Consider the following 17230-nt stretch of genomic DNA (forward strand, 5'->3'; position numbering starts at 1 on the left):
GGAAGGAATGCTGTGGGTCCCCAAGTCCCTTTGTCTCACCTTCTCTTGGGTCTTCACAGAACACCTTTCTCTCACTTCTCAAAAGGAAAATATCTTAAAAAGCAGAGTCTCTCATGGTGGGTCTGAGGTCACCTTCCTGAGCTGACAGTGTGTGTTTCTAGCACTGACTGATGTTTCTAGCACTGGTTGAGCCAAAAAAAGGGGCGTGTCAGATATGAGTTGTGAACGTGTGTGTGTCTGCAGGTGTGTGCATGTGTGACTGTATGTTCCCGTGTGTGTGTCCATCTACATGTGTATGTGTCTGTGTGCCTCTGTGTGTGTGTCTGTGCCTGAGTGTGTGTTCACATGTGCGTCTGTGTACGTGTGCCCAGAAAAGTCCTCACGCTCATCACATTCCCTGCAGAACTTGTGTTTACTTCACTAATTCACTCACTCGTCCAGTCACACATTCCTTTAGCACTCTTAAGTAACGAATCTTAAAATGGTCAATTCTAATTCTGTTAAGTGCCTCCCGTGGTGCCATAAGAGCACATGCCCATGTTACTGTGATGTCATAGGCCCGGAGTTCTCTGTAGATCTCTCTGATCCCGAGCATTGCCAAGCAGCTTACCACCTGGTTCCTGCACCCCTTGAAGTTCTGTGGGTGATCCCTGAGCTTTATTTATTTGCAGAGCCCTATTTCTCACCCTGGAGGAGGGCATGGCCACCCACTCCAGTATTCTTGCCTGGAGACTCCCCATGGACAGAGGAGCCTGCCAGGGCTGTGGTCCGTGGGGTTGCAAAGACTTGTGCATGACTGAGCGACTAAGCACAGCACGCATTTCTCACCCATCCCTGAGGTATCGGGCCACCCCTGAGAACACGGCCGTCCCTCTTGCTGCCTTTTACCATGTCGGCACACAGATCCCATCAAAGCGTTCCTGTGTCAACTCCAGGTGTGTGCATGTGACTCTGGATAGGTGTGTCTTTATACCCCTGGACGTGGAAAGGTGGGCTTTTGGGTGTGAGGTCTGTGTGGGGTATCTCCAAATGTGTGATTGTAACTCTAAGCTGAGTCTAGGCCTGGACCCACTCCCAACCTGCCCCCAGAAGCCCCCACTGTGTTGTCCTGCCAGTAATTACAGCAGATAAACTGCTCCAGTTGAGGGCTGCCATCCCCGGCTGGCTGCCAGCCGTGCAGCCCCAGGCTGCGCTGTGGGAGTCCATTCATTTTAATAAGAGGTACACCCTGTGTTATTAAGAAGAGTGTTTATTACTGTCGCTGCGCACTGACAGCAGCTTCCATCATCGTTAAACAGCAGATGGGGGGAGGGCAGGGGTGCTGTGCACTGCGGCTCTTCCAAGGTACCCGCCCAGCTGGGGAGGCTAGGGAGGGTCTTCTCTCCCCTCCCTTGCCCCAGGACTGCATGGCAGTGCCCTTTCTAGCAAGAACGAAGCCATTCAGCTGAGCCTCACTCTGGCGGTGGGGGCTGGCGGAGGTGGGGATGGGGGAACAAGGCTTAGCATCCAGATGCTGCCCCAGAGGAAAAGAGGGCTGCGGTTTGGGTTTGTCTCTAGGGCCAGACAGGGCGACCCATTGGCCCACCTGCCAGGCTCCTGGTTTTACCTGGAACGCCCCCACCCAGGGCTTTTTTCAGTCACTGAGTAAATGAAGCCTTGCCAAACTCCTTACCCTTCCTGCTGTCTTTCAGGATGTTTGAGGTGGACAAGTATTAGGCGCAATCATGAGAAATGTAATGAAATAGAAGGAACAAAGTTTCCTAAACATTCTTGGTTCACTATACTCTTAGGGTCTCGATCTTTTTTTTTTTTTTTTTGGCGATACCCCTGGGTCAAAAGAAATACCTAAAAGTTGTTTTTCTTAAGTAGTTAGGTCTAAATAGCTGAAACATTTGTGTTTTCACAACTGATTAGCCATTTGGGAAAAAAAAAAAAGGCACACACAAACTTAAATGTTAAAAGTTATTGTAATTTATTTGGCTGAGCCTGGTCTTAGCTGTGGCATGTGGGGTCTTCCATCTGCATTGTAGCATGCAGGATCTTTAGCTGTGCCATGCTGACTCTTAGTTGAGGCACATGGGATCTAGTTCCCTGACCAGGGATCGAACCTGGGCCCCCTGCATTGGAAGCCTAGAGTCTTAGCCGCTGGACCACCAGGGAAGTCCTGACATAAACGTAAACTTAAAAAGATTTTATTTCATTGTTAACTGTAATCACATACTGATGGGATATATGTGCCTGTTGGACACCGCACATCTTCTCAGACTTTGGAATAAGATTGACCAGTTCTGCTTTGACTTTTATTGTAGCAACCACTGAAAATCCAGCTTCTTGAACCTCTTGCGACCACTGTAAAGAATGTAGTATGAGCCAGCGCTGAAGATGTGAACTACCTCAGGTTGGTCATTCACGTCGTGTTTGGCAGATAGCAAGCATTTCCTCCACACTGGCAGATGCTGACTGTTTGCTGGGAAGGTTTATAGCATCCTGATGCCCCTGTGCGTGTGGCTTCAGTGTGGAAACACAGTTTGAAAACCATGGTACTAGAAGACCTGGGTGCAAGTCCCAGTTGTTTGTTTGTTCATTTACACATCTATTTATTTAGCGCAGTTTCAAGTACTGACTCTGTACGTCTAAGAGCTTTATAAGTATTAACTCATTTAATCATCATAACAACCTTATGGGATAGATGCTACTGTGTGATGATTGATTTATGTGCCAACTTGGTGAGGCTCTGGCAGCCAGTTGTTTGGGTAAGTACCAGTCTAGATGTTGCTGTGAAGGTATTTTTTAAGATATAATTAGCACTTAGACTTTGAGTAAAGCAGATTACCCTCTACGATGTGGATGGGCCACATCTAATCAGTTGAACATCTCAAGACCGAAATTTCCTGAAGGAATTCTCAAGACTGCAACATAGAGATCCTGCCTGAATTTCCAGCCTGCTGCCCTCCTTAAAAGCTGGAATTCAAAACTGCAACATCAACTCTTAGCTGAATTTCCAGGCTGCTGGCCTGCCCTATAGATTTCAGACTGTCAACTCTCAGAATTACACGAGCCTAACTCTCTCTCTCTTTGAGAGAGAGTCTAGCCTTGACTAAAACATTATTATCCTCATTTATGTATAAAAACACTGTTCAGCTACTAACTAGTTACTAACTAGCTGTGTGACCTTGGACAAGTCTTTTTCTCTTTGGGCCTCTGTTTTATCGTAGCCAGATGAAGTTGGACAAGACGAATTGAAGGTTACTTCCAGTGCTAACATATGGTCTAGGGGGTGCTGTGCCGTGCTTAGTTGCTCAGTCGTGTCTGACTCTTTGTGACCCCATGGACTGCAGCCCTGCAGGCTCCTCTGTCCATGGGGATTCTCAAGGCAAGAACACTGGAATGGGTTGCCATGCCCTCCTCCAGGGGCTCTGGGGTGTGGTGGTGGATAAATAGGGCTATCATCCTGCTTAGAAAGTCATGGTAGGCCTTGTTTATTGGCTACCCAGCAGCCATTCCTAACCCACTTATCCCTTGCCATCACTCTCTGTACAATATAGATACTCCAGTTCCTAGCCTTACTTGTAGCTAGGGAAAACCATGTAACTAATATATTTTATTACCCCATAGGAAAAGGAAGAGAATCTACTGTCTTTGTGCCTCTTTGAAGGCCATGATATCTGGAGCTTCAGCTGCTGCTGGTAAGTCACTTCAGTCATGTCCGACTCTGTGCGACCCCATAGATGGCAGCCCACCAGGCTCCCCTGTCCCTGGGATTCTCAAGGCAAGAACACTGGAGTGGGTTGCCATTTCCTTCTCCAATGCATGAAAGTGAAAGTGAAATCGCTCAGTCGTGTCCGACTCTTAGCGACCCCATGGACTGCAGCCCACCAGGCTCCTCTGTCCATGGGATTCTCCATGCAAGAGTACTGGAGTGGGGTGCCATTGCCTTCTAACTATGAGGCATCAAAAGCTAAGGATGGCAGAACTGAACAGAGAGCGTCTGGGTTCTCAATACGCGGTTAACCAATGCTCAACCAGTCCTGAGACCTGCCACCTCTGAACTTCTTGGTTAGACCAATCCTTACGATCAAGCTGTGGTGTCTGTGTGTTCTGTTACTTGTGGGTCACAGCATTTTTAACTGATCCAAGTACCTTCCTTTATTGCTTAGCTTGGTTTGGTGAGTGATCAAGGGCAGGGTCCTGACTTTGGGGATTGTTTTTTCGGGTCTCAAGGAAACTGAATTTACTCTTCTTGATTGAGTATAACTTTGACTCCAAGCACAGAGACACTAATACCATGTTGTCCAAAATTTCCAATAGGTGGTACCACACATTCTTGATCAGAAAGATTGATAGTCCCCAGTTTTAGAACACTACACTTATCAAGTAGATGGATTTGGAGCTCATAGAAAGGAATGTGGGTCACAAGGGGTCATCATTGTTTATACCAGCCAAACCTCACTTTCTGTGTTTTATAATACCGATGAGGGGAAAGGCAGAGATATCATTCTTGTATGTCAAGGCATTTGATAAAACCTATCACAAGAGGCGTGGGGCCTGGTACAGAAAATGGGGGTTGAATAATAGCACAGCTCTAGTTCATATCTCTTGATTAATCAAGGCCAAGCTGTCTGTTTAGCCAACACCTTCATATTACTCACCATGTGCTAGGTCCTGTTCTAAGGGCTTTACAAATATTAGCTCATTTAATCATCATGACAATCTTTTGAGATTGGTTCTATTGTTAGTCTCACTAAAGAGCTCTAATCATTGAACTGATCAGGCTGGATGAAGTCTCTAGAGGGAGGCCATAGGGCTGTGCTCTCAATCCTGTCCTACTAAGCTTTATATGACAGGGACTAGAATAAAAAAACATATGACCAGAGTTTCAGACTGCCAGAACTAACTTTTGTTAAATGATTCCAATGAACTGCAATGATGAGGCTGAAATGATTAAGCTTAATTGAATAGTGTTCAGTTCAGTTCAGTTCAGTCGCTCAGTCGTGTCCGACTCTTTGCGACCCCATGAATCGCAGCACGCCAGGCCTCTCTGTCCATCACCAACTCCCGGAGTTCACCGAGACTCACGTCCATCGAGTCAGTGATGCCACCCAGCCATTGCATTCTCTGTCGTCCCCTTCTCCTCCTGCCCCCAATCCCTCCTAGCATCAGAGTCTTTTCCAATGAGTCAACTCTTCACATGAGGTGGCCAAAGTACTGGAGTTTCAGCTTTAGCATCATTCCTTCCAAAGAAATCCCAGGGCTGATCTCCTTCAGAATGGACTGGTTGGATCTCCTTGCAGTCCAAGGGACTCTCAAGAGTCTTCTCCAACACCACAGTTCAAAAGCATCAATTCTTCGGCGCTTAGCTTTCTTCACAGTCCAACTCTCACATCCACACATGACCACAGGAAAAACCATAGCCTTGACTAGTCAGACCTTTGTTGGCAAAGTAATGTCTCTGCTTTTGAATATGCTATCTAGGTTGGTCATAACTTTCCTTCCAAGGAGTAAGCGTCTTTTAATTTCATGGCTGCAATCACCATCTGCAGTGATTTTGGAGCCCAGAAAAATAAAGTCTGACACTGTTTCCACTGTTTCCCCATCTATTTGCCATGAAGTGATGGGACCAGATGCCATGATCTTAGTTTTCTGAATGTTGAGCTTTAAGCCAACTTTTTCACTCTCCTCTTTCACTTTCATCAAGAGGCTTTTGAGTTCCTCTTCACTTTCTGCCATAAGGGTGGTGTCATCTGCATATCTGAGGTTATTGATATTTCTCCCGGCAATCTTGATTCCAGCTTGTATTTCTTTCAGTCCAGCGTTTCTCATGATGTACTCTGCATATAAGTTAAATAAACAGGGTGACAATATACAGCCTTGACGTACTCCTTTTCCTATTTGGAACCAGTCTGTTGTTCCATGTCCAGTTCTAACTGTTGCTTCCTGACCTGCATACATGTTTCTCAAGAGGCAGATCAGGTGATCTGGTATTCCCATCTCTTTCAGAATTTTCCACAGTTTATTGTGATCCACACAGTCAAAGGCTTTGGCATAGTCAATAAAGCAGAAATAGATGTTTTTCTGGAACTCTCTTGCTTTTTCCACGATCCAGCAGATGTTGGCAATTTGATCTCTGGTTCCTCTGCCTTTTCTAAAACCAGCTTGAACATCTGAAAGTTCACGGTTTACATATTGCTGAAGCCTGGCTTGGAGAATTTTGAGCATTACTTTACTAGCATGTGAGATGAGTGCAATTGTGCAGTAGTTTGAGCATTCTTTGGCATTGCCTTTCTTTGGGATTGGAATGAAAACTGACCTTTTCCAGTCCTGTGGCCACTGCTGAGTTTTCCAAATTTGCTGGCATATTGAGTGCAGCACTTTCATGGCATCATCTTTCAGAATTTGAAATAGCTCAACTGGAATTCCATCACCTCCACTAGCTTTGTTCGTAGTGATGCTTTCTAAGGCCCACTTGACTTCACATTCCAGGATGTCTGGCTCTAGGTCAGTGATCACACCATCATGATTATCTGGGTTGTGAAGATCTTTTTTGTACAGTTCTTCTGTGTATTCTTGCCATCTCTTCTTAATATCTTCTGCTTCTGTTAGGTCCATACCATTTCTGTCCTTTATTGTGCCCATCTTTGCATGAAATATTCCCTTGGTATCTCTAATTTTCTTGAAGAGATCTCTAGCCTTTCCCATTCTGTTATTTTCCTCTATTTCTTTGCATTGATCGCTGAAGAAGGCTTTCTAATCTCTTCTTGCTACTCTTTGGAACTCTGCATTTAGATGCTTATATCTTTCCTTTGCTCCTTTGCTTTTCGCTTCTCTTCTTTTCACAGCTATTTGTAAGGCCTCCCCAGACAGCCATTTTGCTTTTTTGCATTTCTTTTCCACGGGGATGGTCTTGATCCCTGTTTCCTGTACAATGTCACGAACCTCATTCCATAGTTCATCAGGCACTCTATCTATCAGATCTAGGCCCTTAAATCTATTTCTCACTTCCATTGTATAATCATAAGGGATTTGATTTAGGCCATACCTGAATGGTCTAGTGGTTTTCCCTACTTTCTTCAATTTAAGTCTGAATTTGGCAATAAGGAGTTCATGGTCTGAGCCACAGTCAGCTCCTGGTCTTGTTTTTGCTGACTGTATAGAGCTTCTCCATCTTTGGCTGCAAAGAATATAATCAATCTGATTTTGGTGTTGACCATCTGGTGATGTCCATGTGTAGAGTCTTCTCTTGTGTTGTTGGAAGAGGGTGTTTGTTATGACCAGTGCATTTTCTTGGCAAAACTCTATTAGTCTTTGCCCTGCTTCATTCTGTATTCCAAGGCCAAATTTGCCTGTTACTCCAGGTGTTTCTTGACTTCCTACTTTTGCATTCCAGTCCCCTATAATGAAAAGGACATCCTCTTTGGGTGTTAGTTCTAAAAGATCTTGTGGGTCTTCATAGAACTTCGGCTTCTTCAGCGTTACTGGTTGGGGCATAGACGTGGATTACTGTGATATTGAACGGTTTGCCTTGAATGGTGTTACTCCTTTGTTTTTAAAATCCTCATTGTGATAACCAAGAGGTGGAGGTTGGCAGACAAAGGGCAGTACAAGACCGGGGTGTGTTAGTTGCCTGCAGGCGCAGGGGGCCAGAACAGCAGTGTGGTCCCGAATGGGACCCTGCATGTCTGATAGAAGTGGAGTGTCCAGGAGTCAGGTAGGACACATTTGGAACCCACTTTTCACAGATGATACCACCTGTGGGAGACTCAGTTCTACTCTCTGAACTACATCCCACAAGGAAAGAAACATACCAGAGAACGCACAGAGAGAGAATGAGCAGGATGGCTAGGCCTTGAAACCATGACTACTACAGGGGGCCAATCTCCATCTTCCCATGTTCTGTAAAGTGCTCCATGATTTTCCTTCAGGGACTCCCCCCAACTCACTGGGCATGTCATATAGGTGGGGCCAATCCCCGGAGGTGGGTGTATGACCTGGGCCTGACCATTCAGAGATCTCCATCTTCCTGGACACAGGGACTGGTTAATGGGTGGACATGTGACCCAAGCTCAGTCAGAGACAGTCCTACCCATGGCTTTTTCTGGAATTCTTGGGAAAGGGGAACTCTTTTTCATGGCATTTACTGAGTTGGTGGGATTTAGGCTGAGTCTACCCAGATGCCTCCATATCAGGAGCACTTACCTGAGAACGATGTCAGTGTAGAGGAAGGCAGAGCTGAGAAATGGGGACAGGCACCTCAAAACACTGTTTGTACCCTTGGGTCCCCTAATGCCTAATCCTGGATCGTGCCAGTTTCATGAATGAATAAATTCCCTTTAGGGTCAGTATTTTGTCCCTTGTGATCCTGACCAATACAGCAACTGAGCCTGTTGAACCTGACAAAGGGTCTTCAAATCCTTCAAATGAGAGGGCCACTTCCATGTGGGTACTGAGAGCAGCAGAAGAGTCCATGGTGGTGGTAAGAGGACCTCACATATTTGGGCTCCAGGAAGATGAGAAAGAGTTTTCTAAAGGCAAATACACTCCACAAGGATGGAATAAACCATCCCTCTGAGATGGTGAGTCCCTTGGCCCCAGAAGGTGTCAGCAGGGGCTGTGGGACTCTCTGTGTTGGAGTTATCATGAAGGCTGTTTGTGCATAAAGGTAGAGAATTGGACCCAATAGCCCTTGCAGTCTGAGATATGATGATCCAACTATAAATGTGTAGTTGAGTGTGGTGGGGGCAACAATTCATTAGAATTATGGTCTGGTGTACTTTGCCAACAAAGGTCCATCTAGTGAAAGCTATGGTTTTTCCAGTAGTCATGTATAGATGTGAGAGTTGGACCATAAAGGAAGCTGAATGCTAAAGAATTGATGTTTTGAATTGTGGTGTTAGAGAAGACTCTTGAGAGTCCCTTGGACTGCAAGGAGATCAAACCAGTCAATCCTAAAGGAAATCAATCCTAATATTCATTGCAAGGTGAATAATATTCATGCTAATAATATTCATGCTGAAGCCAAAGCTTCAATACTTTGGCCACCTAATGCGAAGAACTGACTCTTTAGAAAAGACCCTGATGCTGGGAAAGATTGAAGTCAGGAAGAGAAGGACAACAGAGGATGAGATGGTTGGATGGTATCACTCACCCGATGGACATGAGTTTGAGCAAGCTCCAGGAGTTGACGATGGACATGGAAGCCTGGTGTACTGAAGTCCATAGGGTCACCAAGAGTCGGACACAACTGAGAGGCTGAACTAAACTGAACTGATGGTCTGGTGGAAAAAAAGACATCTGAAATAAAAATCTCTGGGTCCTCCTCTGTCTTTCATTGACCAGTTGTGTGGCCTAAAGCAAGCCAGTTACTCTTCTTACTCATGTTCTCCAGCTGTCCAAATGGGGATGATGCCATTTGACATCTCAGGGAGTTATTCTGAGTCTCAAATGCAGTAAAAGCTATAAAAGGTTCAAGGAAGTTAATGTGCTCTCCAGACAGATGTAGGAGGTGAGGCAGAAACTGTCCTCAAGAAGGATGGAGGGTCTGACTGGGACCACCTAGGAATCAGGCCTGGGCTTCAGGGGGTTCCTTGGGGTCAAACTATCTATAGGGAAGAGGCAGGTGATGTAGATGACTGGAACCATGATTAAGTGTGATGGCAGGTGTCTGTGGAGTGTGGACTGGAATGAGCCAGTACTGTCTGAAGAACTGCAAATTCTAATTTGATAAAACAACTCCAGACTAAACAAAAGACACCCATGGGCCCTAGCTTGCAGCCCCACAGCGAAATGAACAGGTAAAGAAAGACTTGAGAGGCGGCTGGTGTCGTAATGAATGAGTGAGTTTCAGAATCAGCAACTCATCCCCACTCGAGGGTTTGCCTGTGGGAGGGGGATATTCCTGCCCAGCTCAGGGTTCCAGGCCATTGGGTACCCATTCCTTCTCAGATGCCTTAGTGAGAACAGGTTCTCTCATGCTAATTAGTGAAGCTTGAAAGGATCCCGATGAATCCTGCACACAATCCGCCAAGTCACCCCCTCAATGTTCTCTGTCCAGGGAACCTCTTACCAGGTAAGGGGCACCACTCCGGGCTCTCTCTAGAGAGCGAGCTCCAGGCCTGTGGATGCTCCTGCCCTCTCCCCTTCCTGGAAGAAGCTCCTGACCAAGCTTAGGGACCACCACCCAAGGAGCAGCCAGGCCAGGGGCTGCTTGGCTTGAGGTGGGTTCCCTTCCTCCTCTCCACTTGCAGGCTTCCCTTGTAGCCCAGTCAGTAAAGAGTCTGACTGCAATGCAGGAGACCTGGGTTCAATCCTTGGGTCAGGAAGATCCCCTGGAGAAGGAAATGGCAACCCACTCCAGTATTCTGGCCTGGAGAATCCCCTGGACAGAGGAGCCTGGCAGGCTACAGGCTATGGGTCACAAGAGTCAGACACGACTGAGCAACTAAGCACTCCTCCACTTGCAGATGCAATAAACCAGCCTGGGAGCCAGCTGCCCTCCCCTGTCCTGCCCCCTCCGGGGACATCAGGGTGGATGTGACATTGGGGCTCCTGTAGAGGCTGCTGGCTTTGGCAAGGTTGATTGGGACCCACACGTCAGCCGGGGCCACTTCCTCATCACCGAAACTCTGCGCCGAATAACAGGACCACGGAAGTCTGCTATCGAGGGCTTGGGGAGCGCACTCCATTACTCTCCTTTATTCACCAGGGAGATTTATGTGGCCTATCTCCCTTCCCTTTGTCCACCTGCGAGGCCCTATAAGTCATGTCCCCGGGCTGACAGGTCACAGGGCCCGTGCTGCTGCTCTGTCAGAGTGAGTGATGCTGGGGGGTGATTAAAAGAGAGGAAGGGTGAAAGGTCAGCAGCAGACGGCATGATGGGAGTTGGGGATGTAATTATTACTCCTGTGACATACTGCTGGCTTGTTCTCCCCCTTCTTGTAATAGACACACACACTTGGGTGCAGCTCAGAGAGAGGGGGAGGGCGAGACGCTAAGAGGCACTGGCAGGGCCTGCCGGAAGGGGTCTTGGATAATGGGCCTCGCACCTGGGCTCAGAGCACAGGAGATGGAGGAGCATCAGTGGGCTCCCCCACCCCCTCAGATAGCAGCTCCCTCCACGCAGTGAGGCAGTTCCCCAAGACCTCAACACAAAGGCTGGGACAGAGAAGCAGTACTTGCCGTGTGGTAGTGATTGCTGTTAGCTCTGAAGGAAATGATTAAGGAATGGCACCCAGAGAACAAGCTGAGAAGGTAATGAACAGAAAACTCCCCTGAATGGCCTGGACTGAGGGGGCTCTAATTTTCCAGACAAATGGGCAATTCCCACTGGCATATAGTCAGTCAGGGACACAGGCAACCAGGAGATACCACACCCCCACCTGCTCGGGAACCTCTCCTGCACCCACTTGCTGAAGTGCCTGGAGTTTTACCAAGGAACTTGGTGGCTCATATGGTAAAGAGTTCGCCTGCAATGCAGGAGACCTGGGTTCGATCCCTGGATAGGGAAAATTCCCCTGGAGAAGGGAATGGCTACCCACTCCAGTATTCTTGCCTGGAGAATCCCAAGGACAGAGGAGCCTGGCATGCTACTCTATGGGGTTGCATAGAGTCGGACATGACTGAGCAACTAACACTTTCACTCACTGCTCCAGAAGACTGCTGTGGCCTCCTGGGAGGTGGGAGGGCCAGGCCCAGGACTGCTCGGGGCTTATTCACACACAGCATGACATGTCAGCACAGGTCAGTAGGGCACGTCAATCCCGAGAGTAAGTTTTCATGGGGGTAGGAAAGGGATATTCCAGCGGGTGAATTTAGGGGGAGGGGTGGTCCTGGGGAGACCAGGCCTTACCCAGAGTAAGGTAAGTGTGTCCTGGGGTGGGGCTATAGAAGTCTTCAGAGGAAACCCTCAGCTGCACAGCTCTGTCACCCAGGCTCAACCACTCCCTGACTACAGGACAGTCACAGCTTCCAGATGGTGCCTTGCTGGGTGGGGTACTGAGCCTCTCTGATTGACATTCCTGTGTAGTTCCCTGTCATACTGAACCTGGGCTGGTCCATGACTGGTGGCCAAAGGAAGGTTGTACAAGTTCTAGGCTCAGGTCCAAAGAGGCCCTTGAGAGCATCTACTTTCACTGTCTTGGAGTTCTGAGCCACAGGGTAAAAACTGTTTAGGTCATACTGTTAGAACAGTCACATGCAAAGAAGGGTCTAGAAGATGAAAAATTAGGAGTAAAGAAAAGTTGCAGTGTCCCAGCCATCTCCACTGAAGGGCCAGGCATGAGAGGAAGGCTTTGTATCTTTCAGCCCAAATTCCAGCCACAGACCAAGCCCAGGTGAACCACATGGAGCAGAGATAAGCCATCCCAGCTGAGCCCTGCCCAACCAGCCCACAGTATCATAATCATTAACACGGTGCTTGTTTTAAGCCATGTTGCTTTGAAATGGTTTGTTATGCAGCAAGAATCACATGGGCTGAGGAACCTGGTAGGCTGCAGTCCATGGGGTCACCAAGAGTCTGACACAACTGAGTGACTTCACTTTCACTTTTCACTTTCATGCATTGGAGAAGGAAATGGCAACCCACTCCAGTGTTCTTGCCTGGAGAATCCCAGGGATGGGGGAGCCTGGTGGGCTGCTGTCTATGGGGTTGCACAGAGTCGAACACGACTGAAGTGACTTAGCAGCAGCAGCAGCAAAGGGCTCTCATCTGTGGTCCATAGAGTCATGCTCCCTTGGCTCCTTGCCTCTTGCTACCCTCCCCCAAAGAAGTCCAGGTGAAGACTCATTATTGGAGCAGATGCTCCTGCACCAAGTAGAATTCCTGCCCAGTGTTGTACCAAGGGCTGGGTAGGGAGCTGGTTCACCCTGAGTGCAGGCATTTAGAACTTAAATCAACAAAAGGTTTTTTTTTTTTTTTTTTTTTCCCCCAAGGAGGAGTATTTTATCACTGCTGCTGCTGCTAAGTCACTTCAGTCGTGTCTGACTCTGTGCGATCCCACAGACAGCAGCCCACCAGGCTCCCCCATCCCTGGGATTCTCCAGGCAAGAACACTGGAGTGGGTTGCCATTTTCTTCTCCAATGCATGAAAGTGAAACGTGAAAGTGAAGTCACTCAGTCGTGTCCGACTCTTAGCGACCCCACAGACTGCAGCCTACCAGGCTCCTCCGCCCATGGGATTTTCCAGGCAAGAGTACTGGAGTGGGTTGCCATTGCCTTCTCTGATTTTATCACTGGTATAGTTTAAAATCACTAGAGCATGTTAATAATAAAAAGCAGGCTGACTTTCAATGATGTGTCTTTAAATTCTTTATGAAAATGCAGCCCTTTACTGTGGTACCTGGAGCAGACTGTGCTCAGCACCCCATCCCTGGAATGTCACTGGTCCACCCTCATGATGATGTGAGTCTCAAGGGGAGAGAATTAGGAAGAGGTTGAATAGAGAAATGGCCCTAAAGCCCCAGGAAGGAAGGACAATGAGGTTTTCTTGGGCCTCTGTCAGACTCAGGGCTTTTGTGGGTATTATTGCTTTTAATCCTCAGGGGAAGTCTGCTGGCATTTTGTCTCCTGGACTGGCAGATGGGTTCTGTACTGCTAGTGCCACCTAGGAAGACTGTTCAGATGGCACTTTGACATAGGAATACAGGAGGCTCTCCAGGTGGGCGGTTCGCCCGAGCTCAGAGATCGAGGAAGTGCTGGGGCTGCGTGTGGACACAGGTTTTGGACTCTGGACCAGAACTAGTCCGGATGGAGGGAAGAGTGCTCCCCTGGACGAGGCTGCGGTGTCCTCTGATGGAGGCTGCGGTGGCCTCTTCCTCAACACTTCAGAGTTTTCCTCCACTTTTCACAGCTCCCACAAAAAGAAAAATCTGCCTCTTTCCTTTCCCAGCATTGACATACAGTGCAGTGGTTAAGTGGTGCTGGAAATCTGGGTTCAAGTCCTAGCTCTGCCCTATGTGACCTTGGACCAATTTCTCAACCTCTCTGCCCTTGAAACAAGATTAACAATTGTCTTTGCCTCATTAAAACTGATGGGAGACTGAAATGAATCAATACATATAAAAAAATGTAGACTCTAATGTTAGTAATCCAGTGGATAACTATCCATTTTTAGTTATCCAATGACCACTTATACAGCGTGATGGGCGGGCATGTTAAGAACTTGACAAATGTTAACTCATTTAATTCTTCTTACAACCCTGTAATGTGGGTACCATTATTTCCCCCATTTAACAGATAGGGAGGCCCAAGACCAAGAAAGGCTAAGTGACTCCCTTGAGATCACACAGCTAGCATGGGGCTTTCCCAGGATTCAAACTCAGATGTGTCTGCCTCCCAGGTATGGATTTAGCATGTACACAGAGCTGTGTTTAATAATGTCAGCTATTATAATTTCACTAGGTTTCCCTGAATATACTCTGGGATTCCTCTTTCTCTCTATTTTTCTTGCACAGAAATTATAGTAGGAACCTTTTGGTATAAGTAATCATGTGAAAAAAAAAAAGCAGGTACCATTTCCTACCCTTTAAATAGGTAAATATTTTCAAGTGTAATGATATCAAGTATTGGGGCTTCCCAGGTGTCCTAGTGGTAAAGAACTCACCTACCAATGCAGGAGACATAAGAGACATGGGTTTAATTTCTGGATCTGGAAGATCCCATTAAGGTAAGGCATGGCAACCCACTCCAGTATTCTTGCCTGGAGAGTCCCATGAACAGAGGAGCCTGGTGGGCTACAGTCCACAGAGTCGCAAAGAGTCAGATACAACTGAAGCGACTTAGCACGCATGCTTGCAATATCAAGGATTATCAGGAATTCGGGCATACATACTGCTGGAGGGAGAATAAGTTGTAAAGCCTCTTGGAAAGGACTGTTTGGGAGAGACAATTAAAACCCTGCATTCCTTGTGACCCACGGAGCCACGTCTATTCTAGAGAAACCTGTGCACGTGTGCACCAGCTGAGAAGTGCACACTGTCCACTGCTGCACCAGGTAGTGACGAACCAGGAACAACCACAGTGTCCACCAACAGGGCATTGCCACACGGAGGACAGAACCACATCCTGCCCCGCCCACCTCGGAGTGCCAGGAGGCGGTGAATAGAATGCGGTAGCTCCAGAGCCTTCACATGGGAGGCTTTCTAAGGTTCCATGATTTTTTACCCATTTATCCAACCAACAAATGTTTACTGAGCACCAAGTATGTGCCAGGCACGCTTCTAGATCCTGGGGATGCAACTGTGACCATGGAAGTTCAAGATCAAGGGCAAAATCCCTGAGCACAAGCTTCTGTAGAAAGGTTTTCTGTAAAGATAAAGTCACACCACAAAACAATGATATATATTTTCTATGGGTATTTATATATGGATGTAAGTACATAGAAAAAGAACTGAAAGTTTATACCCCAAACTGCTAATGGCAATACCTCTGAAGGATCAAGAAGATATCAGGACTTAAGCTTGGGCAAACATTAGCAGCAATATATATTTTTTACAATGATAATTTATTACTGTATTACTTTTATAATTAAACGTTAATACTAAAATGGGGGGACTCTACCAGGGAGTGGGGCTTTCTTGTTTATTTATTATTAATTGATTTATTCATGGCTGTGCTGGGTCTTCCTTGAGGTGCACAGGCTTCTCGTTGCTGCACGTGGGCTTTCTCTAGTTGTGGCGAGTGGGAGCTACTCTGCAGCTGTGGTGCGTGGGCTTCTCATTGCAGTGGCTTCTTTTGTTTTGGAGCACAGGTTCTAGGGCATTTAGGCTCAGGAGCTGTGGTACATGGGCTTAACTGCCCCACAGCATGTGGGATCTAAGTTCCCAGACCAGGGATCAAACCCATGTTCCCATCTTTGGCAGGCAGATTCTTAACCACTGGACCACCAGGGAAGTCCTGGGAGTACGGCTTTCTATGATGTAGACCTTAATGTCTTGGTTTGCTCAGGTTGCAGTAACAGAATACAGTGGCCTCGTGGCTTAAACAACAGACATTTCTTTCTCATTGCCCTGGAAGCTGGGAAATTCAAGATCAAGATGCTAACGGATTCAGTTCCTAGTGGCAACCCAATTCCTGGCTTGTAGAGAGCCACTTTCTCTTCACAAGGGAGAGAGCTTTCTGGCTTATCTTTCTCTTCTTATAAGGACACTAATCCCATCATGGGGTGGACCCAACCCTCATGACTTCATCAAAATCTAAACCCAAAGTCCCCACATTCAAATACCATTACACTGGGGGTTACGACTGCCTATGAATTTTGGAGAGTCACAAATATAACACCTGAGTTAGAATCCCAGCCATTTACTATGTGGCTTTGGCAAATTATTATTCTCTCTCAAACTCTGTCTCCTCAGCTGTAAAAATGGGGCTTGCATCCCTCACTTCTCTGGAGTGTGGAGAGCTTTGAAACACCCATATGAGAAATGGAAGACTTACACATTTTTCATTTTCCTTCTGACTTGAACCCTGCTCCCTGCTGACCCAGCACATAACATACTCCTGCCAACTTCCCTCACTCACGCACATCACTTTCTGTCCTTGGGCCTCTGCATCAAGGTTTGTGAATGGGGGAAATACAAAGTGTGTGCCAACGTCCCCCAGCCAAAGCCCTCAGGAATGTACCTGCAGTTGAGCAAAGTTGGACATACTAACTTGTTGCCATGATGCAGAGTGCACACCATGGCGCACTGTAGGATGTCTGGATAAGGAGGTGTTAGAAATAAACTATTAGAGGATTTGGACTCAGGCTAGGTGATACAGGGGAGGCTTCAAGGAATTGGGACTGTGCTCTGGGTTAGTTGCTGACAGGAAGATGGGCTAATTCTATGATTGGGGTATTTTTATGAATCTTATCCAGAAGACAAGACTAGACCTAGGCTAAAGCTATGATTGGTAAAGAAGCAGCAGTCATCCTGTTGGCTAGGTTAGAGAGGCGGCTGGTCATTTTGTGCTTTGGATAAGGTTCTTGTTTTTATCTATGTTCAGGCGTGATCTTGAAGTGGTCTTGTTTTCACCCTGGTTCACCGTGGCCAGGGAGTGGCTTTGTCTGACGTTGGTGTTCTGTGAAATTGTTTGCAATCCCCAGGAAAGCGCCATGGTCTAGCTGTGAGCGCCAGGCCGGCTCTTTGATGTCATAAGTATGATGCCAGCAGATAAGGACGGCATCCAGAGGCTGGGGTTACCAGGAAAGAGAGAAGATGAGGAGGTGAAAGAACCAAAAAGCCTCTCAGGCTTCGCGGG

The 17230-nt window shown here is 47.2% G+C and overlaps 1 long non-coding RNA gene and 1 other non-coding gene across 2 annotated transcripts; one reads left to right on the forward strand and one right to left on the reverse strand.

Moving 5' to 3' along the window:
• The first annotated feature begins 505 nt into the window (after positions 1 to 505).
• LOC139185386 (uncharacterized) lies at positions 506 to 5138 on the forward strand. Its single transcript, XR_011569019.1, has 3 exons — positions 506 to 935; positions 2310 to 2398; positions 3616 to 5138. It is a non-coding gene; the product is annotated as an uncharacterized lncRNA (long non-coding RNA).
• On the reverse strand, positions 2088 to 2160 carry TRNAW-CCA (transfer RNA tryptophan (anticodon CCA)). The gene has a single exon. It is a non-coding gene; the product is annotated as a tRNA-Trp (tRNA).
• Positions 5139 to 17230: the final 12092 nt, after the last annotated feature.

This window comes from Bos indicus, chromosome 10 (assembly GCF_029378745.1).
Source record: "Bos indicus isolate NIAB-ARS_2022 breed Sahiwal x Tharparkar chromosome 10, NIAB-ARS_B.indTharparkar_mat_pri_1.0, whole genome shotgun sequence".
In the NCBI taxonomy this organism is placed as follows: Eukaryota; Metazoa; Chordata; class Mammalia; order Artiodactyla; family Bovidae; genus Bos; species Bos indicus.